A 23,683-nucleotide genomic window follows, 5' to 3' on the forward strand; every position below is an offset into this window, starting at 1 on the left:
TGCTGCCACCTCTCCCACTTCTTCCCTAGCCCTGCTTTGCCTGCCGACATCCCCCTGCCTTCCTGCATCATTGCTCCCAGGCCGGCCCTGCTGCCCCTGCCTCAGTCCCTGTCACCGTATCACCTGCTACTGTCCACCCTTGAGTGCTACTGAGCAATCACAGAAACACAGACTTGGAAGCTGTACATTTAAGCTGCTTGGCTTCAAATTACTTTGTGGAAATACTTTTATTTTCAATTTTAGTAATTCCTGGTACAAGGTATTTCCAACCTGGGAAATCATATGCAAAATGCATATGATTTTCTAGGGAAAAGGTTCATCCTATTGTTAATCATATTATTAAAGACACTGGACCTGAAAAGATTGTGAATCTATTCTAAACATTGTCCTTTGGCTGATCCTCCAACCTGTCTTCCTATAAACTTCCCCAGCATGAGATTCCTATGTTACTCCTTCCCCTTAACGATTGCAACTGTTCAAGTCTTCTGGTGTGAGCATCACTTTCCACCCACCTCTGCACTCCATCTCCTCTCCTCCCTTAAAGGAGAAGGGCTCCACCTTCTCAAGGTCAACAGTTCTTCCTTGCGGTCTTCCTTTTACTTTTGTTCCCTAAGGGACCCTGTTACAGCAACGATCTCATATTTCTAGCACCCTTAGTCTCTACTCTCCCCACTTCCTCTTCTTGCACTCATGGGATTTGTAGGAAAGGAAGAACTTTTGCTTTGTCCTACGGCCTCCGTTATTCGATGGGCAGGGAATGATGACAGCTGAGAAGGCACACTTCTTGGCTTTGGGGAACATTCACTATAGCTGAGACGACAGGTATATCAGAAGACAAGGAAAATGTAACCCACGACAGACAAGGAGCAGAGTGCATGTGGGAACACACAGCACTAACCCAGGCATGGGCTCTGGAGGCTCAGGGAGCAGTGTGGGGTGGCCGGGGAAAGGCGCTGAGCCGGCCACCTCGGGCAGATTATTCAGTGTCATTGGCCTCAGAGTCCTCATCTAGAATGGGATAACAATAGTGTGTTTTATACAGTTGTTGTGAAAGTTAAGCAAGTTGATTTATGCAGTTTAGTGCCTGTCAAACATCTTTTCATTATTACATAACGAGACCCTTCATATACATTATTTCATTCATTTCTCATAGTAGCCTTATGAATTAGATGTTTTTGTTCTTCGTGATTTTTAAATATAAGCTTTATTAAAATATGACTCACATGCCATAAAAGTTACCCACGGAAAGTGTCCAATTCAGTAGCAAAGTTAAGAGCTGTACAACTATTTCACTATACGATTTTAGAGCACAAAAAGAAACCCTGTAACTGTTAGCAATTACTCCCTCTTTACCCCCATCTCCCAAGTCCCTAGCCTGTTTTCCACTAGTTTATTTTCTGTATCTATAGATTTCTGTATTCTGGGCATTTCATCCAAATGGAATCAAACAGTCCATAGTCCTCTTTGTGTTATTTCTCAGTGTATTTTCTCCTTCTCTTTCTTTCTTTCTTTTCTTTTTCTTTTTTTTTTTTTGGTCCTGGGGGATTGAACTCTGGACCTCATGCTGGCCAGGCACGCGCTTGTGCTGCTGAGCTAAAACCCCAGCCCCGTCACTCATGTATTTTCAAGGCCAACCCACTTTGCAGCAGGTGTCGGTATTTTATTTCTTTTCACAGAGGAATGATACTGTATGAGAATACACCTCATTTTATTAACCATTCACCAACTGATGGCCGTTTGGATGGCTTCTACTCTTTGGATAGAATGGATAACACTGATGTAAACAGTTGTATATACACTTTTGTATGAACATGTCTTAAGTTTTTAAATAAAATAACACATGTACAAAGTTTTAGAAGTCAAAGGCTATCCCAAGGCTCATTATAAAACAATAATGTCCTAACTTACATGCCTTCTCTACCTAATTCTTCAGAAAACCTTTCTGCTAACTTAGCTTGGTATTTCAAGATGCTGTGCATAGACTATATCTTGACTCCTAAGATAAATATATATAATATTTAAATGTTATTCACATATATGTATTACAAATTTTATATTTATATTTATTTTGTACTTGAGAGATAAAGATACAATCCTTACCCATTTATAAACATGTATACCGAAACCTTCTATTGTCTTCTAAAAGTTCAAAACATCTTTTAAATAAAATCCGTATTCCATTTTTACAATGACTATGAAAAGATCAAAATCAAGTTATGAATCACACTATGCTTTTGTATCTCTTTTTATTTCATAGATCCCTATATAGTTAGTGCTAACACCCTACCAAACTCTCAAAAAGAACTAAGACGAAACAACACCAAGGAACAAGGAACAAGGTCCATTTTCTTCCTTGGGGAAGATCCTGCTGGAGTCCTTTGTCCCCGTCTCTGGAAACAGCCCAGCTGCCATTCATCCAGGTTGCCCCCATCGCCGTCCTGGGAAGTCCCCACCTCCCGAGCTGGGTCTCTTCTCTCTGGACCACATACCTTCCACTTTCTTGTTTTACTTCCTTGTCTTGAAGACCGCATACCCTGCTAGGTTCCTGTGAATGGACTGGACATCTATTTCCTGAGAAATTTTATACTTGAAAACATAGTCTTGATTCTTGCAAGTCCACACTGGATGTCATTCTCCCTCAGAACTCTGGACGAATGGTTCCAGTGTGTTGTAAGTTGCCCAGGGTTGCTGTTGATAATTCTAATGCCATTCAGCCATCCTCGTAACAATTTTTGATTTTTTCAATACCTGGTGTTCACAATGTTTTGATAATGTTTTCATGTGAATCTGTTTTCATCTACCATGTAGGTACTCAGTGGTCTCTCTCTACTATGGAAATTCAAGTCTTCTAGTTTTGGGAAGTCTTGTCCATCTTCCTATCCCTCTCTTCCCTCCCTTCTCTCTCCTCTCCCTTCTGTCTTCTCTGTTGCTGTTTCTGTCTGTCTCTCTCTGTCTCTGTCTCTCTCTTTCTTTATGATTTCTATGTTCTCTTTCACATTTATTTGTATACTGTATATCTTGGGCTGATATTCTAACTTTGACATCTCCCCCTCATTTCTGGTTCTTGGCTTTCCTGTTCTATGGTCGAGGAGAAGCTTTCAATACTTTTGTAAAACACTATTGAATATTTTATTTCTGCCATTATTGCTTATATTTCTTAGTCCATTTTGTCCTGCTATAACAAAATGCCACAGACTGTAACTGAAAACAGAAATATATCAGCTCACAGTTAGGAAAACTAGGAAGTCCTATGCCAAGATGCTTGAGTTTTTTTGCTCTGTCACAACATGATAGGAGGTGAAAGGGCAAAAAAATAACAAGGAGCTAAGCTTTTTCTTATGATAGCATTAATTCACCCATGAGGGCCCAATCACCTCTCAAAGACCCTCCTTCAAGTATGGGAGAGGCCAAACACTCAAACCATAGCAATAGTCAAAAACTCTCTTTCTCTTGAAGTTCCTTTTCCTTTTAAAGCAAGATACAGTCATGGTAGAATGTGGAATGTGTTTGCACTTCATATAAAGTTTTTTCCAATCCTATTTTTCAGCTCCACCTTGCATCCCAGCCTTTGAAGGAATCTGGTGCCACCAAATCCTAAGCCTTGCTGAGTGCCCATTCTGCTGATGGCAGGGCACAAACGGTGATGCAAACATCTTCTTGCTGGCTTCTCACACACAGGTTTAGGGGTCAGTCTTCTGTGTGTTAGAGTGCTTCCCACAGTCCATGTATTTTAAGGCCTCCAAGATTCTCCTGGAATCTCCTGTACACGACTGCCTCATTCAGTGTTGGTACCAACTAGACTTCAAATTCCATGAGGTTAGCGGTTGAGTGTGTGTATAGTTTCTGAACACTGTACCAGGCATTTCCAAAGTGTGAGTTGAGTAAAATAATGGAGAAGACTAAGCTGAGACTTGAGGGTCAAGATGAAAAGGGTGTCTTAGGCATTCTCTTTGTTGCTAGGAGAAAATACCCAATATCCACATAGCGTCACAGTCTGTAGAGGTTTCAGTCCATACTCAACTAGCTGTAAGGCAGGGCAGCATGGCAGAGGGGATCACAGCAGAAAAGCTGCTCAGGGCACCGTATGGGAAAGCAGAGTGGAGGGGAAAACTGAGAAGAGAGACAGATCCTTCCAGGCCACGCGCCCAGTGGCCCACCTCTTCCGACCAGGCTCCATCTCCTCACATCACAGTGAGCTATAGCCTCATCAGTGCACTCATCCACTGGTGAGTGTCATGGCCGTAGGACTCAATCACCTCCACCTAATTCCAACTATGAGCACATGAAGCTTTGGGGGACCATCCAGATATAAATCATAACAGTAGAAACAAACTCTAAACACAGAGAACTGCACGTGTGAGAGACCTTAGGTGAGAGAAGACAAGGTACATCAAGAACTCAACAAAAGCCGGACAATACTGCAATCAAGAATTTGACACTGCTATGGAGGAAGAAAGAAACAAGCTGGAGGACTTAGCAGAGAGCAATGGGTCTTCAACTTGCGTGATGCAGCTGGAGTTTCACCTCTATATGAAAGTTTTCCTGACAGCCAAAATAGGATGTGTGTGTGTGTGTGTGTGTGTGTTTACACATATATAAACCCATTTTCCAAGTAAGGCCACATTTATAATAACTGCTCTATAGAGTTTCAGTATTTCTTGGTGGAACACAATTTATGAGTCATAAATGGGAAGTGACACTGTTGATCTGGATTTCAGAAAAACTTCCCAGCCCAGCTCCAATGAGCAGAATGAGATGGTGAGGTCTGTAGTAAGGGTCGGGAGACTTCAGACAGGCTCACCAGAGGCTTTGCCATTAGCTAGGTCTAAGGCAGGGAGATAAAGAGAAGTGGGCAGATTTGAGAGGCAGATGATTACAGAAAGGGTGAGAAAGGGAAAATTGACTACAGAGGAGAGCTGAATAAAGGAGCCAAGAGTTATGGTGTTCTGGAAAGGGCTTTGGTGGTAGACAGCGGTAGCATTCAATGAGACAGGGAACTCAGGAAGCAGTTTGGAGAAAAGGATTAGTAATCTGAGAAAGTTTACCTTGTTTCACCAATTTCCATACAACCTTTATTGAATCACTCCTATTAATCCTAAAGTAGACTCCTCAGTTTCCCCTGTGTGATGGCTTACATCTCAAATACCTCACATGTTTGGAAGGTGACTGGATCACGGGCACGCTATAGCTGACTTGCTGTGAAGTAGAGCCTCTTAGAGACGGGTCACACGCGGACCTGACATAGAAGCTTGTGTTCTTCCTGGGTGCTGCGGGTTAAGCACATCTTCCTTGCTACTTTTTTCTGCCTTAAAGTCTGCTGATCATGGACTGAAACTCTAAATTGAAATAAGTCTTTTCTCCTCTATGTTTTGGGTATTGTGTATTTTGTCCTAGCAAAGGGAAAGAAACTAAAACATGTCCTTGCCTTTCTACAACATTTGACTTTTCCAAAACCTTTTTTCAATTAACAATGATTGATAAGGTACAAAATCAATCATTCCACTCTGAAATGCCTCTAACATTCCAAGTGTCTAAGACTAAACTCATAATTCCTCTGACCTACAGCTCTGCCTACCGAGCCCTTTTCTCCTTCATTCAATGAGAGTTACACCTCCGCCCCAGGACGGTCCAGAATACACATTGAGTACTACTTTTCCGTTAATTCCCACGTTGGTCAAAGTTGCCTTTGTTTTTTGATTAAACTATGTTCCCCAATTCTGTTCTTCAACTTATTTTCCTATTTGAGTTAGCGCTCTAATTTTTCTGTCTTCTGCCTCACCTCTCCTCAATCCATCCTATATCACAGCAGCGTTATTCTCCCGAAAGCTGTTTTCCTCCCATTCATGTCCTGCTAAATACGCATCTGAAATCACTCATCACTTGCAGGGAAATATCCAAACTCTGCTTGCATCCATCTTTCAAACTGCGCTGCCATCAATCCAGTGACATGCCTGGCACATTTCTCATCATCCAATCACTCTATCCCCCTGCCTACTCTCTCCTATGCGTGCTTCTCCCAGAATCAAGAACAGGACCAGCTGCTTAATTTATGTACGCAAGTACAAAATAAAAGTGGGGAGTCTTTTGTTAAAAAATGGAGAATTATTAGATGATGACAAAGTAGCAAGTGTCCTGTGACACTACATGGGCTATCAACCCACAGGGCTGTTCCCGACCAAGGACCTTTCCTTGATTGACAATCTCTTCTTTCTTCTTAAATTTGAGTACTTATTCATAAGCTATTATTAACATTTTTGATGTCACCTTCCTTTCCTATTGGTTAATTTTTATGACTGCTATTTGTAGCATCTTCATTCATGGAGCTCTTACTTGGAACATACTCTGTGGCACGGCCTCAGAAAACAAAACTAAAAGATTTCCTCTTTTAAACTCAAAGAATCTGCAACTTAGGCTACCAGACATACAAAACAGGGTAATGTCCTATGATAAACATTGTGATAGAGTTGCATGGTGTATCAAGAAGACACGGGACAGGGATAGTAGGCAGGATGGCATCTTAAAAGCCATGTACCTGTAACCACACTGAGGCATCACTTCATTCCTATTTGAGCAACTATTCTAAAAAACAAAAAATAATACATTTTGGCACAGATGTGAAAAGAGAGAACTCTTACACATTGTTGGTGGGAATGCAAATTAGTATCACCATAATGAAACAACAGTATGGAAGTTCCTCAAAAAATGAAAAATAGAACTACCATATGACCTAACAATTCTACTACTGAGTAGGTAGCCAAAGGAAATGGAGTCAATGTGTTGGACAGATATTTATACACTTGTGTTTACTGCAGCATTACTGGCATCATCCTAAGGGCCCCTTATCAGGTGAATAGATAATAAAACGTGATATAATGAACAGTCTGGCTTTTAAAAATAAGGAATGCATCACTTGAAAGAACCCAGATGAACCTGGAGGACATTATGCTACGTGAGACAAGTGAGGCACTAAAGAGACAATGTATGAGCTCACAGATGTGGTAACCCTCCCGCCCCGCCCCAAAATTGAGTTTACAGAAGTTCAAAGTAGCTAGCAACCTGGGGTGTGGGAGAGATTTTTTTCAAAAGATGTAAAATTTAATTTAAATAACAGGAACAAGTTCTAGAGAAATATCATATAGCATGATTGCCTATAGCTAATAATAATAAAGCATTTATTAATTATTAATATATTTGAAAATTGCTAAGATAGATTTTAAATATCACTATAAAAATGATAAAGCTATGAGGTAATGGGTGCTTTAATTAGCTTGACTTCAAAATCATACATTATATACATATGTCACAAAGCCACATTGTATACCATACATATATACAATTTTTATTTGTCAATTTTAAAAAGGAAAATGATGATAATGACACGTAGCTGAGTCTTGAGAAATATGTAGGAGCTGGCTATGCAAATGAGAGGAAAAAGTGTGAATGACACTTCAGGCGGAAAGACCAGCATATACAAACAGTGTGGGGATGTTACATACATCTCCCAGCTGAAGTGTCATCTTGGGGAATTTAAGAGCCACCCCCTCCCATTGTACCTAACACGGTGCTTTGCATATATGCAAATTAATTTCATATTTGATACAATGAGAATAAAAGGCAAATTGACTGTCTAAATATTATAGCACTTAAAAGTTAAACCAAAGGGTAAAAGTAATAAAAAAGTAAAAGCAATTAGATTATTTTAAATATAAATCTAAAATTCACTGTTAAGTATGACAGATTTTCTAGAGAACTTATATATGCAGCTTCCCTATAAACATTGACTTTGTATCTATTTAATGCTTATTTTGGCATTCCTTTCTGATAATAGTGCAATAAAAGCTAATTGTAGTTATCACTGACAGCTATACATAAAAGAAAGAAGGCTCTTACAGCTGCAGATTTTTCATAAACATCAAGCACATAAAAACATTCTCTCTACATTTGCCTATACATATTTCTAATACTAAAGTTTTAGTCTACAGATACCAAGTACTAAAAAGCCACATTCTAAGTACTAAAAGGCAAAATTCAGCAAATGATACAGATAATGACCACTTCAAATGTAGAAAATTGACCTATCTGTGGCTGATTACAACTTGCCAGATACTGACATTTTCCAACCCATTTGCACTGAGGAGCCACTGAAGCAGATGCAGGCTGAAATGAGTGTTTCTCACTTACCTTCAGCTTTCCAGGCGGGAAACACAAGATTTCACTTTTGTAAATAGACCTGCTGCTGCTGCTACTGTGGAGACAATGTCCGAGTCTACAACTACCAAGGATTCCAATTTAAGGACAAGGATTTAAAATAAGTATACAGAAAATGTAAAACAAAATGTGAGAAGTATTTTATTGAAAAGTAGTTATTTACATTATTAATCTCCTGTTATGTTGTTTCAAAATTCTGTATCATTGTTTTTGTTCTTTTTTGGTTTTAAAATTAAAAAAATATATAGTTATTGGCCTTTTAAAATGATGTAAGTCTTAAAAACAAATATTTTTTAAATTGTAAGAAAAATATTTGAGGCATGTGGTACATGGGAAAAGCAAAAGACCTGGAATTAGAAAATCTTAGACAATTTCTGATTCTAGTGTATACTATCTGTATAAGGTACTTTCCTTTGCTTAATAGACTTTATAAGTATTTTGGAAAAATATTATCTCTATCATCGTTACTATGACGAATAAATGTTAATATATCAAACATAGAGCTCTTTGTTAGTCCTATATTTTAACAGAACCTGAAGTTTTGTAAATTGTGATTTATATAAAAACAAATATTGCATTATGCCATCAAATGCATCCATTCCATCTTGCATGAAGACTCAAATAGGATATATTTTATATCTACTATATGCTCCATTCTGGGTGCCTCAACATATTATATTTAATACTTTCAGCAAACGTAGAATACACATGGCATTTTCTCTCTTTTAAGGTAAGGAAACTGAGTTCCAGATTAAAAGTGTTTCTTTTCCCTACTTATCCACAGCTGCAATATGAAAATATTTCTTGTTAAGTTCTCCATTCTTTAAATAGAGATCTGAATCAGCTGCTGGTTCCCTAATATTAGGTCTAAGCATAGTCAACATAGCTTCAGTGAATTCCATATGACATGACTTCCTTATTTCGGTCACTCAGTACTTATTAAGCAAGCATGTACTATGTGTAGTGGGGAGGTTGAGGCATTATTGAAGACAGCCGGCCAGTGCACAGTGCACGAAAGGTAAACACAGCAGGAGTCAGACTGAGGTGCAGATGAGAAGTCTGAGCTTCGTTAACACAGAGGTCACTAAAATTATGGGACAGAGCTAACTCCCTGGCACAAGGGACTTAAAAGCAAATAAGCACAAGTTTAAAGGGTAACATCTTAATTTAATCAACTGGTTCCCTGTGAAGACATGGAATATATTTTAATTATAAAGAACTTCTGTGTTTTATTCCTGCTTTTCTTCGCCCTATAAAGGACAAATAGCAAAGGAAACATACACACTCTAGGTTCTGGCCATTTCAAGGAGAATCATCTCCTGAACTATATAGAAATATTTAAACTTATACCCAATTTACCAATGTAGAAGACCACCTTCTATCAAGAAAACCCTGCAAGTTCTGTGCAAATCTGAAAACTTGCTCTGCCTCCAGTGACCACATCATTTAATTATATTCATCCTACTTTCTGCCAGCTGCTCAACCTGCTAGAGACCCCAGGGGCAGGGAAGATGGAGGTACCTCCTGCTTTTTTGGAGTTCATAGTCTGACCATAGTGGTCTGCAGCCTGCTTCTTTGTTTCTGGTCCAAAGTATCTGGGATTAAACTCCAGTGATGATTACCTACTTGTCCTCCTGAGGACCTTGGCTCTGTACTTTTAGATGAAGCTTAGGTGCTTGTTTACCAGCAGAGGTATGTTTTCTTTAAAATGAATAATTCGGTGGCCATAAAATGTGATAAAATATAAATGAGTGGTTGTACATTTTGATTCGAGTGCTGAGTGGTTCTGGTGATCACTCTAGAAGGTTCTGTCTTTGGGCTATACACCAGAGGTCCCTTAAGAAATCCAGGCAAAAGGAATGAGGTCACGGGAGGCTCTTTCTACTTCATCTCACTTCTTACCAGTCTCACCTATCTAAATCAAAAGAAGTGAGCAAAACATATTTTTAATTTAAAAAAGCATAAGAATGAACGAGACAGGGTTTCTCAAAGTGTTTTTGGTAACAGAATTACTGAACTTATTATTAAACTTTAAAATTTTCATGCTATAAATGTTTAGCGATAGACCACAATGCTTCACAAAAACTATGGTAACTGCCTGCCCCGGTAGATGCCATTAGTGTTTCAGTCTCCAGTAACTGCCCCACTTGTGGTTTGAGTCAACATTAAATCCCCAGAGGTAGCGAACTCAGTGAAATGGGACTTAGTTCCCATTTAGAAATGGCAGGGACTTCCATTCCTGGTCTAAAGGTAGTAGCAGAAAGAATGCACATTCAGTCCGATTATCTAATTTTAAAGTCTTGTGATGAAATTTTAAAATATTAAATGTCACTCTGGTTAATTTGTAACTGATTCATCCAGAGGTACAATCTCTGGTCTATGGAAGGTTTGCTACATTTGTACAGAAACCATAAAGTCAGAACCTGGAAGTTCCCTGCATACATGCTAAATGGAAAAGACTTGAAAATGTTAAAAACTTAACAAAGGAGGAATGCTCTTATAATGTAAGTGAAGATGGAGAACAATTAAAAACAAAGAATTGTGATAAAATAATAAATATTCCGAGAGTTATGGGCTGAATGGTTGAACAGTAACAATAATACCAAGACCCAGCAACAAATCATCCAGAAGACCGAAAGAAGATTGACCTACGCAACATCTTTATCATCATCTGGAAACCAGGGGAAATTTTGCTGTAAATATTGAATATCTGATGTTATTCAAGAAGGCTAGGAATTTGAATAATTAACATAAATTAATGTCGAATTTCTATGAATTGTATTACAAAAGACAGATGATTCCTTTGTCACAAAGCCTGTTTCACAAAAGTTTGTGTTGAGGTTTCAGTACAGATTCATACTCCCATTCATTCATTCACTCAACAAAAATGTATTGAGTACTTATTATGTCTCAGCTACTGCCAGCAGCATTGGAGATAAAAGGTGCATGAAGCAGACAGTAGTTTCTAACCTTATGGAATTTATATTCAGTGAAAGAGACAACATATAGAATAATTAAGCATATATTAATGATGTCTTAGAAAAAATAAGGCAGAGAAGGACAATAGAAGTGTGTGTGTGTGTGTGTGTGTGTGTGTGTGTGTGCGTGTGTGTGTGTGTGTGTGTATGTGTGTGTATGTATGCATGCAGTGCACCCATATGCATCAGGTGGAGAAAAGGTGACGTGGAACTGACACAAACAGGGTTACCAGGTGTCACGGTTTATATCAGTGGCTCCCAGGCCTCATGCACTTGCATTGTGCATTTGTAATTGGTTCATTGTCTAGAGCTTGAATTGATGGTGTCAGTGCTCCACTCATCTAGAGGTGAAGCCAGTATACAATGTAATGACAGGAAGAAGACATGTCTTGCTCTTTTGTGGGTTTGGTTGCCATTTGCAGCTGCCCTTAACTGCGGCCCCTCCATGTCACCCTGCCTGGGAGCCAACTGAGTATGGACTGAAACCTCCCAAAACTTAAGAAATAAACCTTTCCTTTCCCAACTTCGGTCATTGGGTATTTTGTCTCAGGGTAGAGCAGTAGCAGATGAGGTCAGAGAGAACTCATCACATAAGATGCTGGCTTTCACAGTAGGTGACAGTCACAGGAAGCCACAGCAGAGAGAGAGTCTAACAAAAGAAATTACAAGATCTGGTGCATACTGTTAAAGGATCCTGCTGCCTGCTGTGTCATGATTAGCCAGGCAGAGCAATGCCAGGTGCAGAGACAAACTGGATGGCTGTTGCTATAACCTAAGTAAGGGACAACAGTGGCCTGCACTGAAATCTTGGAAGAGAAAGTGACAAGAAGTAGCAGGTTCTAGGCACACAGTAGAGCTGATAGTTACACAAAGTGAGGCATCAAGGATAAATCCAAGGCCTGTGGCCTGAACCCCTGTAAGGATGGAGTTGTCACCCACTGATATGGAGAAGACTAAGTAAACCGAAGCCCCGAGAGTGGGAAAAAGTAAGTGCTCAAGTTTATATCTCTGAGGCCTGCTAGGGCCCCAGTGAGGAGAGGCTGAGTAGCCAGCTGGACATAGATGGCTGGCTGCACACACCGTGTACATGTATTTGAAGTCATCGATCTAAAGGTAGTATTAATGCTAAAGAACATTAGCTGAGGAGACTGTGTTCCATTTATTAGATTCAGGGAATAAACATAACAGAGAGGAGAGGTACAAGCTCTGAGCTCCCAGCTACTCTGTATAAGAAGTTAGGGAAATGAGGCCGGACCAGCAAATCTGCTAACAAGGAGGATACAGGGAGGCCGGAAATAGATCAGGGGAGTGGTGAGCAAGAGCTCTGGGAAGATCTCAAGGAGGGGAGAAGGGCTGAGTGGCCCTATAAAGGAAGGACGAGGACCTGCCTGGTCACTGAATACACAAAGATGAAGGACACTCGCAATAATTCAAGGATAGCTGATGGAGAGTGGACACACGTGAACAGAAATCATTTCCTCAAAGAACTGGCCAGGGGGTGACAGCAAGAAAGAAATTTTAGATTTGTTGAAAAGAGAATAATATTCAGGAAGCTGGCTGAAGGGGAAAGTAAATTCGACGGCTTGTTTTTGTTTTAAAATGAAAGAAACAGTGGGAGAGAGAAGAGAGACAGACAGGCAGACAGACAGACTGACAATCTAGCAAGAGACAAAGAGGAGGTTTTATGGAAGAGTTTTCCTGAAAAGACCAGAGAGGATGAGACTCAGTAACTAAGGGGAAGGCTAGGAGCAGAGACCGGTCAGCCACAGGAGAAGCAGGGTAGTCGCAGGTGCTGGGAGGCTGACCTGGGGCAATTCTATTTTGTCAGTGAATGAGGTCGAAGGAGGAGCTACACACAGGTCATAGGAAAAGAGAGTGCATGAAATAGTTTCCTGGCAAATGAATGCCTTGGGGCAGTTGTGACAAACCTATGACACACGCGCCACAGCGGGCTGTTCACATCACTGAAAGCACTAAAAGGTTCACCATCACTGCTTTAGGAGACTGGTAAGGTGGCAAAACAATATTCAAGATTAGTGATTTGGGGCTGGGGATTTAGCTCAGTGGCATAAGTGCCTGCCTTGCAAGCAGGCAGTCGTGAGTTCGATCCCTGGTACCGATAAAAAGGAAAAAGACAAAAAAAAATCAGTGATTAAAATTTTAAAATAGTCTTAACTTTCAGTTTGAAATAATTTTAGTATTATAAAGATGGTGTTAAAAAAAAAGAATCTGGATGTAGCCTTCATCCAAGTCCCCCAAACATTATTAACATCTTACATAAGCAAGGTACAGCTGTCACTCTCGGAAAAGCGTCAGTGATCCAGCATTTTAACTTTAGTAGACTGGACTAGGGTACAGTTCATGAGCCCACTTTCCTGGTTGTAATGTTTCCTTTGTCTCTTTTAATCTGGGACAGATTTTCACTCTTTTGTCACCCTGACAGCTTTTTTTGGTCCTTTTTTGAGACCGGGTCTCGCTATGCAGTTCAGGCTGGCCTTGAGCTCACTTTGTAGCCCAGGCTGGTCTCGAACTCCCAACAATCCTCCCACCTCAGCCTCCCGAGTGCTGGGATTGCAGGCCTGAGCCACCACGCCCGGCTCCTGACAGCTTTGAAAAGGCCACGGAATATCTTCAGTTTGGCCTTGTCGTGCCTCAGTTTAATTCAGGTATGTATGTTTGGCAAGAATATCACAGAAGCGATGCTGTAGTTCTCCCAGTAAATCATATCACAGGGCATATTATGCCTGCACGAGTCTGTCACTGTAAAGTTACAGTTTTTCTTCTGTAATTAATAAGTAGGTGACCATGGATCTAAAATAACAATATTTCATGTGGGTTTTCTCCTGCCTACCCTGTCCTACTACAGCACTGAGAGTTGACTTAATATTGTGATTTATCAAGTTGAGTACCTTAGACAAAGTGAAACCTAAAACAGATACAGATACTATCAGACAAAGATAAAATGTCTTACTGGTTTTCAGTAGAAACCAAAACAATAATAAGAAGGGAGTATAGACTGTATATGGTCACAAAACAGAAAAATAGGCCTGATTTTAAAGTTTCATGGGACTATTTATATCCATTTTTAGTGGAAATGCTTCCAGAACAACTGTGAAATATGTCTTTAATTCATCACAGTCAATCTGGTCTTGTACGCAAATGTATCATATATAAATGGCTGGATTGTAACTTGGGGACCATATCAAGCTGGTCTGGCAAAGTGGGTAAGTGCTTATGTTTGCGGGTCCCAAAGGCCTGTGTTTTATGCCTCATTTCTGGGTATAAGTTCTTAGTGACTTTGTTAATCCTTCTAAGACTCAGTTTCCTTATCAGCAAAAGAGGAAAAGCAAATAGAGCTTGCCTCAGAGAATAGCTGCAAGGAATAAATGAGGAAAAGCATGACGAGTAATTAGTACAATGACTAATTCATAGCACACAGTCCAAAGTGTTGGTATTAGTACTTAATACTTTGTTAACATGAATAAATACATGAACATTATTTTCCAGATTTGGTTTTACCTATTTCTATTACATAAACAAACATAAAACTTGGTATAAGCTGCTATAAGAGCATAGCTTTATACCCAAATAAGCTTTAATGTTACCTTCAACACAAAGACAGTAATCAAACTAAGTACTTAATGAAGATAGCGATAACTTCTTGGAGTTAAGTCGGACTTTGCTCATGAGCCTGGTGCCGACTCACAGGCCAGGCTCCCACCACACATTCTGTGCTCACACAGCTCTTCCACTTTCCTGCCTCTGAACAACTGTAACCTTTAGCAACATCACTGGGCTTTTACTCTGCACTATGATTTAATCCGAGCTGGATCTCAAAAATGATTAGAGTAACTTGGCCTCAATTCAAGATGCGTCACTTAATGTAACTTCTGTAGCCTCCCCGCTCTGTCAGTGGCTTTTTACTGCCAGATAATAACCTAGCATTAAGCTCTTTCCAGACTAATATTTCCAGCCTTACCTACCCCACTTCTTCTCTAGTCAAAATGGAATAACTGCTAAGCATCCTTTGGGATCTGTTGAGTCTTCCTTGGAGGCCAGGCACTCATGGATGTTGGTAAAAATTTCACATGTGCTAAGGAGATTGTTTTCTACTTAGCAGATACAGATACCTATGCTTACATCTCAGATCAAGTTTATGAACTTATTCAAAAATTCACTGGTAATCCTTTGACCACAGGATGATTTATTTTGTGAGAATCTTGTTTAACAAAACGATCCCCATTTTAGAGGTAGCTTTATCAGTATCTCCTTATAATGTTGTTTTCTGTTTTATGTATTTAAAAGTTATGTTATTAGGTGTAGACAGCCTCATGTGAGGATATCATCTTCAGGAATCCCATTTCTTATATTTTTAAAAATGAATCCACTAAAACATACTTTGGCTAGTATTAGCATATTGTTCACCCAGTCAGATGAGCAGCTTCCTTGACAGTTGCCTGGTCAGGATGTGTACCAGTTCCATAGAAAGGGTCTCAGGTTTTAGGCTTCCAGCTATGCTCTCTGCTTGTTTGAGACTACAGAGCTCATCTCTACCTTCTGGAGAGGCAAGACAATTACAGTACCTACTCCTAAAAAAGTCCCTCTCCAAGTCAATACCCACGACTCTCCAGCTTCACTACAGCGCACTTTGATGCACTAAGGTCTTTTTGCTTCCAACACCCAGGATTTTCTTTTCCATTCATCTCAGCTATGTGTTTCATCTGGCATTTCTATGTATTTGAGGTAGCAAGAAGCCATCCACATTAACACCAGTGGCCACATTGACTGGAAGGTCCTAGTATTAATTTCTACAAACTACACATGCTCATATGTAAAAAGCTTTGTCTGTTTGAAAGGATAAAGTGCCGTGTAATTTGGTAACAGTTTATGTAATTACAATAATAATAGTAATGAGGGATGGAGATTTATCTCAGCAGCACAAGCACTTGCTTGGCAAGCATGACGTCAAAAGTTTGATTCTCAGTACCAAAAAACAAACAAATAAACAAACCACATAATAATAATAGTAATGAATATGGTATTTACCTTTGAATTATCACTGAGAAAAAAAGTTGACAGTTATTGAGCATTCTCAATGGCTCAGGCATTGTAGATGTTCTCACTTAATATTCTCAACAACTCTATGTAGGAAAGTGTCATTACTTGCCCAAGTCTACATATTTGACAAGGTTTGCAGGGTTAACTTAACCAAAATCATGTAATTAGTAAATGGTGGAGCCAATATTCAAATCTAGTCTGTCTGGTTTTAAGGCTCACATATATACCAATTTATATTTCCTTTCAAATAGCATAACTGCAGTAAGGCAAAATGGACATTTTACATAACTATAATACACAAATATTTTATGCAAATCACTAACGGTAACAATACAAACCCCAGTATAAAAGTGGGCATGGGACTGGTATTAACCATTTACAACAGAATATATTTAGTAGTAAACACAGGAAAGGATGTATAATTAATTAACTGTATAATTACTGTATTCACATATAATTAACTGTATAATTAATTGTATAATTACTATCATTAACCAGTAAATAAATTAAATGCAATTTTTTACCTACCAGAGTAATGAAAATTAGAAAATTGGTTAATGTCCAGGATTAGTTAACGGGAAATGAACACCCTTACACAGCTAGCAGAAGCTGAAATCAAGATTCCCCGAAGATGGATACAGATCATCATTTTTACATTTTTTATATTTTGTACTTATACCGCATAGAAAAAGTTCTGATACATTTGAAAGGATACAATTGAAAGGAACAGTAGGATATAAAATATCAACGTAATAGGATATTTTAAAACTTAAAATAAATAATTGCAGGTACATGTATATTTGTATGTATATAAAATGTCTTTAGGTATATATTTCATATGAAAATATTAATAATAGATATCTCCATGAGAAGGGTATACAAGAAACTTTGCTTTTCTCTCTTTTTCATCTATTTAATCTTATTTTTCTATAATACCACATGCCTGAATCTCATGAACCACAGACTGCAGATAAACGGTGCTGAGCCTACTGCAGGGAAGACAGCTGGTCAGGGAGAGCGCTCCCTCCCGTCCACTTGAATTCGGGCAGCACCCGAGGGCCTCGGTTTTAAGAAAGGTAGAAAATAAAAATAACAAGACTTAGGAAACCTTTCAAGCTCTAGACTGGAGAGACATCTGATGGGTGCACATCCTTAAAACTCTAAAAGAGTGATTTATCTGTGTGCTTTTTACTTTTCTGTTTTCCTGGCACCACTTTTCTGTTTGTGCCATTTTTTCTCAACACAAACCTTCCCCGAGCACACCTTCCTATGATCCTTAATAAATAGCTGCCTTTCCTTTACAAGTGGGTGTACACTTACAACCCATTGCTTGCCATTCATAAGAGCCTGTGATCTATCTGTTGAATCCACCACATAGTAACCAGTCTGTAAAGTGAAAGATTGATATTGGAAAGAATAAGGTAGTCTGTACCTCCTGTCTGGTGGATGTCTGCAGTAAAATGTTACAAGAAAAAAATTGAGTTGCCTAAAACTATGTGACTTCTTATAATTAAAATGTTATATACACATATATACAGTACTATATTCACACATATGTGAATGTGTATGTGCAATATTTTATGCTCAACATTTGAAGTTGGGAATAAGATGTGAAAAAATTTACTTGCTACACTCATATATTACTTTATCCTCAATAAGCAGAAAGTAGTTTATAATTAAAACTCTCAAAAAAGGAAGTTGGAGAATTTGATTAAAATCCATAAAACTTTGCTAAGTTATGGAAATACCTCACTTGACTACTTCATTCCATGAAAACTTGACCGATCTTAATGCCAAAAACACACAGTATAGTACTTGAAAATCTAACAGATGGATAGACACTTGTACTCCAAGACACACGTGAAAAATACTAATATATTTTATCACTACATAGCTACACTTATGACTATTAACATGTTGAGTAAAAATCAATAACAAAGTCTTAAAACATGAATAAGGCAATATCCTTAAAGTTGAAGAAGCAGATTCACAGAAGTTAAACAACTGCAGCTATACTGTTAATATTGGTAGTGCAAATGACAGCAGTTCTCAATAATTCCTTCAGATGTTTTGTGGAAATTTAGGAATTATGCTGGTGCTGATTTCAATAATTATATTTCTCATGTAAATTTCTTGATTGCACATTTGAGCAATGTATTTGCTATTTAAAACAGCCTAAAACTATGAAAGGCAAACAATTATTGTCAAAAGAGCCATTCTTCCAATAAAAATACCAATAGCATTCCCAACAGAGTTATAGAAAACAATCCTAAAACTCATAATGAACAAGATGCGATGCTAAATAGCAAAAGCAAATCCAGGGGAGTGGAACAGTGGCTGCAGGGAATCTGCCCAGCCTGAGGGAACTTTCTTCCTGGCCTGTTTACCAGGCCGGTCCAGGCCAGACCGGTGAGTACAGCAGTGGCGGCTGGGAATTGCGCCTAGCCTGAGGGAACTCTCTTCCTGGCCTGGAGACCAAGCCCTCATTCCCTGCTGGGTCCAGTGAGGGGGGCCACCGCAGGGAACCCCATCCCAGACTGGCAGAATTCTCTCTCACACCTGGAACAACACTTGAAGTTCCAAAATACAGGAAGATGACAAAACGAAAGACCAAAATGTAATCTCAAACATCCAGCCCATCCCAAGAAAGCCTAGGAGCCATGTGCATAGAAGAAAACACATGCCACATAACTGAAATACCTGAAATAATAGTAACTGAAATAAAGAAGCAACTCTGGGAAGCCTTAAAGGAATTCAAACTAGAAAGAATCTCTCAGGTAAAAGAAGAAATGATAAAAGAAATGAAGCAGATGCTAAACATAGCTAAAGAAGACGCAGTTAAAAATTTGGAGGAATGAAACAAAAAGATAGAATCCTTAGATGAACAATATAAGAAACAAACAGAATACATAAAACAGATGCAAAGAGATATACAGGAAATCAAAAACTCCATTGAAAGTTGTAAAAACCGCCTCAATGAATGTGAAGATAGAATCTCAGACCCTGAAGACAAGATTGCAGCCAGTGAACAGGAAAGAAAAGATCTTTTAAAAATAACAAGAAATCAGGAAATAACAATTCAACACCTGCAAGATGACGCAAAGAGAAACAACATAAGGTTGATTGGGATAAATGAAAAAGAAGGAGACAACATAAAGGATGTCAAGAGGATATTTAGAGAAGTAATAGCTGAAAATTTCCCAAACACGAGATTGGAAACTGATATCAAGATCAATGAAGCATATAGAACTTCAAATAGCCATAACCAAAATAAATCTACACCCAGACATATAATAATGACCATCCCAGAAATCGAACAAAAGAATAGAATATTAAAGGCTGTCAGAGAAAAAGACAGATGACCTATAAAGAAAAACCTATCAGAATCACAGCAGACTTCTCAGCACAAACAATAAAGTCAAGAAGAGCATGGAGTGAAGTATTTCAGATCCTAAAGGAAAATGATTTCCAACCTAGGCTGGTGTACCCTGCAAAACTGTCCTTCAAAATCGATGGAGAAATAAGATACTTCCATGACAAAGATCAGCTGAAAAACTTCATGATCACCAAGCCAACCCTGCAAAGAATAGTAAAAGACAGCCTAGATACATTTAGGAAAAAACTACTAAACAAAGCAGACAATTAAACAGAGCAGAAAGATAAACATGCTACAGAAGGATAACATGTCAACAATAAACCAATATATAACAGTTCTAACTATTAATGTAAATGGTTTCAATACACCAATAAAAAGAAACAGACTGGCAGAATGGATCAAGAAACAAAATCCAACCATATGCTGTCTACAAGAAACCTATCTAACCCAAAAGGATACTCACAGACTGAAAGTCAAAGGATGGAAAACAATACTCCATGCAACAGGAACCCCCCCAAAAAAAGCACGGGTAGCTATTCTATTTGCAGACAAAGTGAACTTCAAGCCAATAATGATCAGAAGGGATAAAGAAGGTCACTACACACTGGTTAGGGGAAAACTCCAAGAGGAAGAGATAACTATCTTAAATATATATGCACCAAACTCCAGAGCACCCAGTTATATAAAACAAGTACTAACAGAAATGAAAAACCAAATCAGCAGTAACACAATTCTAACAGGAGATCTTAACACACCATTGACACCAATGGAAAGGTCAACCAAACAGAAAATCAACAAAGAAATAAAAGAACTGAATCGCACCTGTGAACAAATGAACTTAGACATATACAGAGTACTCCACCCAATAACAACAGAATACACATTCTTCTCAGCAGTACATGGTACATTCTCTAAAATAAACCATATATTAACTCACAGAACATATTTAAATAAATGCAAAAGAGTTGAAATTATCCCTTGCATGCTATCGGACCATAGTGCTATGAAATTAGAAATTAATGATGAAAGATACTGCAAAAATCCCACAAACACATGGAAACTGAATAACACACTCTTGAGTAATCAGTGGGTCACAGAGGAAATTAAAGAAGAAATTAAGCAATACCAACAAGAAAATGAAAATACAGATATAACTTACCGGAATCTGTGGGACCAATGAAAGCTGTCCTCAGAAGAAAATTTTATTGCACTGAGTTCCCACATCAGGAAAACAGAACGAATACAGATAAACAACCTGATGCTACACCTGAAACAGCTAGAAAAAGAAGAGCAAGTCAAGCCTGAAGCCAAAAGAAGAGAGGAAATTATAAAAATCAGAGCAGAAATCAACGCAATAGAGACTAAGAAAACAATCCAAAGAATCAATGTATCAAAGAGTTGGTTCTTTGAAAGAATAAAAAAAATCGACAAGCCCCTAGCCAACCTTATTAAAAAAAGGGGAGAAAAAGCTCAAATTCATGCAATAAGAAATGAAAAAGCTGAAATCACTACAGACTCTACAGAAATACAGAAGATCATTAACACCTATTTCGAAAACCTCTACTCTCAAAGGTTTGATAACACAGAAGAAATAGACAGATTCTTAGAAACATATGAAGTACCAAAGCTAGGCCAAGAGGATGTAAAACTGCTGAATAACCCAATCTCTATTAATGAAATTGAACATATAATTAATTCCTTACCTACCAAGAAGAGCCCAGGCCCAGACGGATTCACTACAGAATTCTACAAGAAATACAAAGAAGATCTAACGCCGACACTCCTCAAACTTTTCAATGAAATTGAAAGGGAAGCAATCCTTCCTAAGTCATTCCTGGAAGCAAATTTACTCTAGTACCAAAACCTGAGAAAGACCCAACTGAAAAAGAGAACTACAGGCCAGTCTCCCTAATGAACACAGATGCAAAAATACACAATAAAATATTGGCAAATAGGATGCAGCAAATCATCAAGAAGATTATACACCATGACCAAGTGGGATTCATCCCAGGCATGCAGGGATGGTTCAACATACGTAAATCAATAAATGTAATACACCATATCAATAAAGCCAAAAGTAAGAATCACATGATCATTTCTATAGATGCAGAAAAAGCCTTTGATAAGGTCCAACATTCATTCACGATAAGAACTTTACAGAAAATTGGAATAGATGGTCTTTACCTCAATATAATAAAGGCTATTTATGACAAACCAACAGCCAGCATCATACTAAATGGCCAAAAATTGAAAGCCTTTACTTTAAAATCAGGCACAAGACAAGGATGTCCTTTATCATCACTCCTATTTAATATAGTACTGGAAGTACTAGCCAGAGCAATTAGACAAGAGAGAAAAATAAAAGGGGTAAAGATAGGAAAAGAAGAAGTTAAATTGTCATTGTTTGCAGATGACATGATACTCTACATAGAAGACCCCCTAAACTCCATTGAAAGACTCTTAGATATAATAAATAAATTCAGTAATGTAGCTGGGTACAAAATCAATACTCAGAAATCAATAGCATTCCTATACACGAACAACAAAATCACAGAGAGAGAAACAAGAGAAGCCACACTCTTCACACTAGCAAGCAAAAAAAATGAAATATTTAGGAAGTACTCTTACAAAAGAAGTGAAAGACCTATACAGGGAAAATTATAATACACTGAAAGAAGAAACTGAAGATGATCTCAGAAAATGGAAAGACATCCCTTGCTCATGGGTAGGAAGAACAAACATTGTGAAAATGGCCATTCTCCCAAAACTGTTATACAGATTCAATGCAATCCCAACAAAAATACCATCAACATACCTTATAGATCTAGAGAAATCACTCCTAAAATTCATCTGGGATCAGAAGAGACCTAGAATAGCAAAGGCAATCCTAAGCAGCAAAGGCAAGGCAGGAGGCATCACAATCCCTGACTTGAAGTTACATTACAAAGCAACTGTAATAAAATCAACATGGTATTGGAATCAAAACAGAGCTGAAGATCAATGGAATAGATTAGAAGATACAACCACAACTGCAAACACACTCAACCACCTTATCTTTGATAAAGGAGCCAAGCAGGTTCACTGGAAGAACGACAGTCTCTCTAATAAATGGTGTTGGAAAAACTGGCTCTCCATTTGCCAAAAACTAAAGCTAGACCCAAGCCTATCACCATGTACTAAATTAAAATCTAAATGGATCAAAGATATAAATATTAAAACAGAAACACTAAGTCTATTGGAAGACAAATTGGGTAGAAACCTTGAAGACATAGGAGTAGGTAGAGGACATAGGAGTAGGTAGAGAATTCATGAGCAGGACTCAAACTGCATGGGAAATACTTCCCAGAATCAATAACTGGGATCACCTCTTATTAAAAAGTTTCTACAAGTCAAAAAAAAAAAAATCTCCAGCATAGTGAAAAGAAAACCCGCAAACTGGGAAAAGATCTTAGTGAATCCCCCTCAGACAAGGGACTTTTGTCTAAAACATATAAAGAATTAAAAAAACTCAGACCCCAAATTCAAAGACCCAATCCAAAAATGGGCATTTGAGATGAATACACACTTCTCAGATGAAGAAATACAAATGGCAAATAAATACATGAAAAAATGCTCATCATCATTGGTCATTAGGGAAATACAAATTAAAACCACACTGAGATTCCATCTCACTCCTGAAAGAATGGCCAGGATCAAGAATACCAACACCAATAAGCACTGGAGAGGCTGTGGGGAAAAAGGAACTCTCCAACACTGTTGGTGGGAGTGTAGACTGGTACAAGCTTTGTGGAGATCAGTCTGGAGATTTCTCAAAAAGCTGGGATTGGAAGTTCCATTTGTTCCAGCTATTCCACTTCTAGGCATATTCCCAGAAGAACTGAAAGCATCATACCACAGTGATATATACACACCTATGTTTATAGCAGCACAATTTGTGATCGCCAGATCTTGGAGACAACCCAAGTGTCCATCAACTGAGGAATAGATAAAAAAGTTTTGGTATTTCTATATAATGGAGTACTACTCAGCTATAAAGAAGGATCACATTGAGATATTTATCAAT

General features: G+C 38.4%; 1 protein-coding gene across 2 annotated transcripts in view; it reads right to left on the reverse strand.

Annotated features, from left to right (window-relative positions):
- Lcp1 (lymphocyte cytosolic protein 1) overlaps positions 1-23,683 on the reverse strand; it is an 81,059-nt gene that overhangs the window by 47,472 nt on the left and 9,904 nt on the right. Inside the window, exon 1 of one of the 2 annotated variants that reach the window (XM_063232763.1) lies at positions 899-989. The exons of the other annotated variant lie outside the window; for it this stretch is intronic. The gene's annotated coding sequence lies outside the window, so the exon portion shown is untranslated. Of the gene's footprint in view, positions 1-898; positions 990-23,683 lie in introns of those variants that run through there. 2 annotated transcript variants of the gene reach the window in all.

This window comes from Cavia porcellus, unplaced genomic scaffold (assembly GCF_034190915.1).
Source record: "Cavia porcellus strain 051 isolate PalLab524CR breed Dunkin Hartley unplaced genomic scaffold, mCavPor4.1 scaffold_21, whole genome shotgun sequence".
Lineage (NCBI taxonomy): Eukaryota > Metazoa > Chordata > Mammalia > Rodentia > Caviidae > Cavia > Cavia porcellus.